Consider the following 7,988-nt stretch of genomic DNA (forward strand, 5'->3'; position numbering starts at 1 on the left):
TATGGGGGACTTTTGGGATAGCATTGGAAATGTAACTGAGGAAAATATGTAATAAAAATATTAAAAATTAAAAAAAAAAGAACTCTGCACTAAACCCATCTGGTCCTGTGCTTTTTTTGTTTGGGAAACTATTAATGACTGCTTCTATTTCTTTAGGAGATATGGGACAGTTTAGATCATGAATCTTATCCTTATTTAATTTTGGTACCTGGTATCTCTCTATACATCTCTGTCCATTTCATCCAGGTTTTCCAGGTTTGTTGAGTATAGCCTTTTGTAGTTGGATCTGATGATGTTTTGGATTTCCTCAGGTTCTGTTGTTATGTCTCCCTTTCCATTTCTGATTTTGTTAATTAGGATACTGTCACTGTGCCCTCTACTTAGTCTAGCTAAGGGTTTAGCTACCTTGTTGATTTTCTCAAAAAAAAAAAAACAAAAAAACAAAAAACAAAAAACAAAAAAAACCCAGCTCCTTGTTTGGTTGATTCTTTGTATAGTTCTTTTTGTTTCCACTTGGTTGATTTCAGCCAAGTTTGATTATTTCCTGCCATCTACTCTTCTTTCTGTGTATTTGCTTCCTTTTGTTCTAAAGCTTTTAGGTGTGCTGTCAAGCGGCTAGTGTGTGCTCTCTCTAGTTTCTTTTTGGAGGCACTCAGAACTATGAGTTTTATGCTTAGGACTGCTTTCATTGTGTCCCATAAGCTTTGGTATGTTGTGGCTTCATTTTCATTAAACTCTAAAAAGTCTTTAATTTCTTCCTTTATTTCTTCCTTGACCAAGTTGTCATTGAGTAGAGTGTTGTTCAGTTTCCATGTTAATGATGGTTTTCTATTGTTTATGTTGTTGTTGACAATTAGCCTTAGTCTGTGGTGATCTGATATGATGCATGGGATAATTTCAATATTTTTGCATCTCTTGAGGCCTGTTTTGTGACCAATTATGTGGTCAATTTTGGAGAAGGTACCATGTGGTACTGGGAAGAGTTATATCCTTTTGTTTTAGGATAAAATTTTCTGTAGATATCAATTGAATCCATTTGTTCATAACTTCTGTTAGTGTCCATGTGTCTCTGTTTAGTTCTGTTTCCAGGATCTGTCCATTGATGAGATTGGTGTGTTGAAGTCTCCCACTATTATTGTGTGAGGTGCCATGTGTGCTTTGAGCTTTACTAAAGTTTCTTTAATGAATGTGGCTGCCCTTGCATTTGAAGCATAGATATTCAGAATTGAGAGTTCCTCTTGGAAGATTTTACCTTTGATGAGTAGGAAGTGTCCCTCCTTGTCTGTTTTGATAACTTTGGGTTGGAAGTCAATTTTATTTGATATTAGAATGGCTACTCCAGCTTGTTTCTTCAGACAATTTGTTTGGAAAATTGTTTTCTAACCTTTCACTTTGAGGTAGTGTCTGTCTTTTTCCCTGAGGTTGGTTTCCTGTAAGCAGCTAAATTTTTGGTCCTGTTTGTGTAGACAGAGTGTTAGTCTATGTCTGCTTATTTGGGAATTGAGTCTATTGTTATTAAGAGATATTAACGAAAGGTAATTATTGCTTTCTGTTATTTTTCTTGTTAGAGTTGGGATTCTGTTCTTACAGCTGCCTTCTTTTAGGTTTGTTGAATGATTACTTTCTTGCTTTTTCTAGGGTGCAATTTCACTCCTTCTGTTGGTGTTTTCCATCTATTATCCTTTGTAGGGCTGGATTTGTGGAAAGATATTGTGTGAATTTGGATTTGTCATGGAATACTTTGGTTTCTCCATCTATCGTAATTGAGAGTTTTGCTGAGCATAGTAGCCTGGGCTGGCATTTTTGTTCTCTTGGGGTCTGTATAACATCTGTTCAGGATCATCTAGCTTTTATAGTCTCTGGTGAGAAGTCTGATGTAATTCTAATAGGTCTGCCTTTATATGTTACTTGACCTTTTCCCCGAACTGCTTTTAATATTCTATCCTTATTTACTGCATCTGTTGTTCTGATTACTATGTGTGGAGGAATGTCTTTTCTGGCCCAGTATATTTGGAGTTCTGTAGGCTTCATGTATGTTCATGGGCATCTCTTTCTTTAGATTTGGGAAGTTTTCTTCTATAATTTTGTTGAAGTTATTTGCTGGCCCTTTAAGTTGAAATTCTTCATTCTCATCTATGCCTGTTATCCGTAGGTTTGGTCTTCTAATTGTGTCCTGGATTTCCTGAATGTTTTGAGTTAGGATCTTTTTGCATTTTGCATATTCTTTGATTGCTGTGTCCATGTTCTCTATGGAATCTTCTGCACCTGAGATTCTCTCTTCCATCTNTTGTATTCTGTTGCTGATGCTCACATCTATGGTTCCTGATTTCTTTCCTAGGGTTTTTTATCTCCAAAGTTGTCTCCTTTTGGTTTTTCTTTATTGTTTCTACTTCCCTTTTTAGATCTTGGATGGTTTTGTTCAATTCCATCACCTGTTTAGTTGTGTTTTCCTGTAATTCTTTAATGGATTTTTGTGTTTCTTCTTTAAGGGCTTCTTCCTGTTTAGCAGTGTTTTCCTGTAATTCTTTAAGTGATTTTTGTGCTTCCTCTTTAAGGCCTTCTACCTGTTTAGCCATGTTCCCCTGTATTTCTTTAAGTGAGTTATTAATGTCCTTCTTAAAGTCCTCTACCAGCATCATGAGATATGATTTTAAATGTGAATCTTGCTTTCTGGGTGTGTTGAGGTATCTAGGACTCATTGTGGTGGGAGTGCTGGGTTCTGATGATTCTGAGTGGTCTTGGTTTTCTGTTAGTATGATTCTTACATTTGTCTTTTGCCATCTGGTAATCTCTGGCATTAGTTGTTATAGCTGTCTCTGGGTGGAGCTTGTTCCTCCTGTGGTTCTGTTAGCCTCTGTCAGCACCTCTGGGAGTCCAACTCTCTCCTGAGTCTCAGTGGTCAGAGTACTCTCTGCAACCAAGCTCTCCTCTTGCAGGGAAGGTGCCCAGATGTCTGGGTCTCACTCTGCCTCCTGTCTGAGTCTAGGGGTCGGAGCCCTCTCAAGGCTGACTCAATTCAGTGATCCTAAGATCCTGGGTGTGCTAGGGTGCCTGCAGTGTGGAGCGTCCTCTGGGAACCTTGGTACCGTCTGCCAAGTTCGTGCCCAAGGTGGCACAGAGCTAGCACCAACTGGAAAAAATCCCAGCCATTGATCGGGTAGGTTTCCCGTGTCCCTGTTCCTGCTGGCATAAAACCCTCTGGGTTGTTTTTGAAGAGATATTGCATTCCACTCACCAGTGACTCCAAGATCCTGGGTGTGCTAGGGCACCTGTGGCGTGAAGAATCCTCTGGGGACCTTGGGACTGTCCATCGAGTTTGTGCCCAAGGTGGCTCGGGATGGCACCAACCTGAATAAGCCGCAGCTATACCCTGTCTTGTTTGTGTCATATATTAGAAAAAAAGTTTCTTAGTTTGTTTACAATACCCATACAGTTTAACATTTCCAGATAAATCTTGTTAATAATAACCATAATATTTTTATTTGACCATTGTTAAAATCTTTTTATCTTTTTTAAAAAATTATTTTATTTGTATTTCAAATGTTATCCCTTTTCCCAGTTTCCCCTCCTCTGCAAACCCCCATTCCATTCCCCTCCCCCTGCTTGTATGAGGGTACTCTCCCAACCACCCTCCAACTCCCTCCTCAGTGCCCTAGCGTTCCCCTACATTGGGGCATTGAGCCTCCACAGGACCAAAGGCCTTCCTTCCCATTGATGCCAGATAAGGCAATCCTCTGCTACATATGTAGCCATGGGTCCATCCATGTGTATTCTGTGGTTGGTGATTTAGTCCCTGGGAGCACTGGGAGTCTAGTTGGTTGTTGATGTTTTTCCTATGGGGTTGCAAACCCCTTCAGCTCATTCAGGCCTTCCTCTAAGTCCTCCGTTGGGGTCCCCGGGTTCAGTCCAATGGTTGGCTGCAAGCATCTGCATCTATATTGGTCAAGCTCTGACAAAGTCTCTCAGGGGACAGCTATACCAGGCTCCTGTCAGAAAGTGCTTCTTGGCATATGCAATAGTCTCTGGGTTTGGTGTCTGTATATGGGATGGATCTCTTGATGGGGCAGTCTCTGGATGGACTTTCCTCCAGTCACTGTTCTACTATTTGTCTCTACATTTCCTTTAGACAGGAGCAATTCTGGGTTAACATTTTTGAGATGGGTGGGAGACTCCATACCTCAATTGGGGAACTTGCCTAACCTCTGGATATGGCCTCTACAGGTTCTCTCTCCCACTTTGCTGTGTATTTTAGCTAATGTCATTCCCTTGGGGTCCTGGAAGCCTCTTGCTTAATGTTTTAAAAAATTAGTATTTTTCTCCTATTCAATATCTGACAAAGGGACTGAGAAAATTCTATAAAAGACCGTGCCCAGAAACATAAAAAGTTAAGGACTTAAAAACAGTAGACACCTGCCAGGGTGGCAAAAGGCACTCACGGAGGCCATAGGGTTCAAGTGAAAACTCTGGTACCAGGAATGGGTTTCTGCTCTATGCACATTTTGGCCATGGAGGTCCTCTATAAGGCCTTCTCACAACATAGGTCCAAGTCAGGCCTGCCTGACCATCACTGGGCTCCTCCTGGGAAGCCCATGCCTACACCTTTTTGTCCCAGGTGTTTCTTTGCTTCATTGTCTTTCTGTATCTGCTTCCTGAAGATTGGGGCTAACATAGGTGATACTCAGAACAGTTGATGAAAGCCAGCAGGAAATAGTGGGTTGAGGTTCTGTATTCACAATCCTACTGATTATAAGGATTCATCCCAGTGAAGTATAAATTCAACTCCTAAAATGAAAGCATAGTTAGTGATAAGAACTTTCAAGAATGGTAATCAAGAATTGTGTTCTGCTGAGGAAATTTATTGTCTTGAATCCATGTAAAAGCACTACTTTGCTCCTGCCCAAAGGGGGGTGGGGGGTGGGAATGTTAAGAAGAAAAAAACTCTTTCAAATAAAAAAAAATCATCTTTCTGGAAACAAAAATAATTCCAGTAGATGTAGCATCAAGGTTCTAGGATACTCTATAGTAATCTACAAAGAACAATAGTATGGTGTGTTTCTTGTTTGGTTTCTTTGTTTTGTGATGGTGAGAAATGAACCTAGGACTGGGAGATTGCCAAAACGTTCTTTATATTTAAGCACCATCATCTGCCCCTGTGTTTTGGTTTGCTTTGGTTTGGTTTGGTTTGGTTTGGTTTGTAGAAAGAAAGTGCTTAAGCAAGAGGTAAGAGTCTGTCAATGAAGAATTGAGTTGGAAATTTGATGGGGATTGCATTAAATCTGTAGATTGATTTTGGTAAGATAGCCATTTATATTATGTTAATCTTATCAATCCATGAGTATGAGAGATCTTTACATCTTCTGAGGTCTTCTTCGATTTCTTTAGGGATTTGAAGTTTTTGTCATACAGATCTTTCACTTGCTTAGAGTTACACTAAGGTATTTTATATAATTTGTGACTATTGTGAAGGGTGTTGTTTCCCTAATTTCTTTCTCACCCAGTTTATCCTTTGTATAGAGAAAGGCTACTGATTTGTATAAATTAATTTTATATCCAGGCACTTTGCTGAAGTTATCAGTTGTAGGGGTACTCTGTTAGAATTTTGGGGATCTCTTATGTATATTATCATAGCAGACCCAAATATTGATATGTTGACTTCTTCATTTCCAATTTGAATCCTTTGACATCCTTTTGTGGTCTAATTGTGTAAGAACCCCCTTTCAGGAACCCCCCCCACTCTAGTCTCAGGAGAGAGAGCGTACCCAAAGAAACACGAGAATCCTTCTTGCTGCAAATACATGAGGCAGTTTAATGGCAGAGCTCCTGGTAGAAATGTATCTCACGCAGGAGACAGTGGTTTCGACCCCAAGGCTCGAAAGCTAGGGGTTTTTATGGGGTAAAGGGCTTAGGGGTGGGGAATTCAGCATAGTGACACACTATTGGCTTGTTCAAACATCAGCAGAAAGATTACATGTTGGCAAAAGAATAGGTGCAGGTCAGGGTGTCAGAGTTCTGTGAGTTGGATGTTTATCAATGCTAGCAGAGTATCTGGTTAATTTATGACTTTAAACTGTGTCAAAGGGCAATGGGCAGAGGGAGGTGCCGGGACAGATGGTTGTTGACTCAGTTTTGATAGCCCTGTTATGTTCTCACATTCCTCTTTATCTTTATGGTCAAGCTGTTCCCAGAAATGTTTTAACTACGGGGCATGCCCAGGTTTGTTCTTCTTTGTTCTCGGCCCCAGGCAGCCTCTAGGCTCACAAACAACCAGCAATTTCTGAGTACTTTATATGACTTACAGGTCTTGAAATTTCATCTTTCTTTCAATTGCTCTAGATAGTACTTCAAATACTATATTGAATAAATAGGGAGAGAATGAACAGCCTTGTCTTGCCTCTGATTTTAATAGGACTGCTTCAAGTTTCTCTCCATTTAACTAGATGTTGGCTGTTGATTTGCTGTATTTTGCTTTTATTGTGTTTGAGTACATTCCTTGAATTCCTAATCTCTAAACGACTTTTAACATGAAGAGGTGTTGTATTTTGTCATAGGCTTTTTCAGCATCTATTGAGATGATAGTGTGATTTTTTTTCTTTAAGTCTGTCTATTTAGTGGATTACATTGATGGATTTCTATATATTGAACTATCCCTGTATCTCTGGGATGAAGCTTACTTGGTTGTTGTAAATGAAGGTTTCGATGAGTTCTTGGATTTTGTTTGTGAAAATTTTATTAAGTATTTTTGCATCAATATTCATAAGTAAAATTGGTCTGAGTTTCACCTTCTTGATTGTGTGTTTGTGTGGTTTATGTATTAGAGTAACTGTGGCTTCATAGAAAAAAAATAGGTAGTGTTCCTTATGTTTCTATTGTATGGAATTGTTTAAGGAGAATTAGTATTAAGTCTTCTTTGAAGGTCTCATAGAATCCTGCACTTAAACCATCTGGACCTGGGCTTTTTTTGGTTAGGAGACTTTTAATGACTGCTTATATTTCCTCATGTGTTATAGGACTGTTTAGATAGTTTACCTGATCTTGATTTAACTTTGGTACATATTATCTGTTTAAAAAATCATCCATTTCATGTAGATTTTCAAGTTTTGTTGAGTATAGGCTTTTGGAGTTAGATCTGATGATTTTAATTCCTGTTATGTTTCCATTTCTATTTCTGATTTTGTTAATTTAGATATGGTCTCTATGCCTGTTAGTTGGTTTGGATAAGGGCTTCTTTATCTTGTTGATTTCTCAAAGAACAAAGAAGCCAAAACCATACAATGGAGAAAAGAAAGCATCTTCAATGAATGGTGCTTGTCTAACTGGTGGTCTGTATGTAAGAGAATACAAATTGATCCATTTTTATCTCCGTGCACAAAGCACAAGTCCAAGTGGATCAAGGACCTCCACATAAATGCAGATGCACTGAATCTAATAGTCTACAAAGTGGGAAATAGAGCCTCGAATGCACTGGCACAGGAGAAACTTTCCTAAACCAAACACCAATGGCTCAGGCTCTAAGATCAACAATTGACAAATGGGACCTCCTGAAACTGAAATGCTTGTATAAGGTAAAGAACGCTGTCATAAGAATAATGGCAACCTGCAGATTGGAAAAAGATCTTTACTAACCTTATATGTAATAGAGGGCTAATATTGAAATTATACAAAGAACTCAAAAATTTAGACTCCAGAAAACCAAAAAGCCCAGTTAAAAAATGGGGTACATCACTGATAAGTGGATATTAGCCCAGAAATTTAGAATACCCAAGATATAAGATAAAATTTGCAAAACACATGAAACTCAAGAAAAAAAAAAGACCAAAGTGTGGACACTTTGCCCCTTCTTAGAATTGGGGACAAAACATCCATGGAAGGAGTTACAGATACAAAGTTTGAAGCTAAGACGAAAGGATGGACCATCTAGTAGAGACTGCAACATCCGGGGATCCATCCCATAATCAGCTTCCAAACGCTGACACCATTACATACGACAG

This window comes from Mus caroli, chromosome 7 (genome assembly GCF_900094665.2).
Source record: "Mus caroli chromosome 7, CAROLI_EIJ_v1.1, whole genome shotgun sequence".
Classification (NCBI taxonomy): Eukaryota; Metazoa; Chordata; class Mammalia; order Rodentia; family Muridae; genus Mus; species Mus caroli.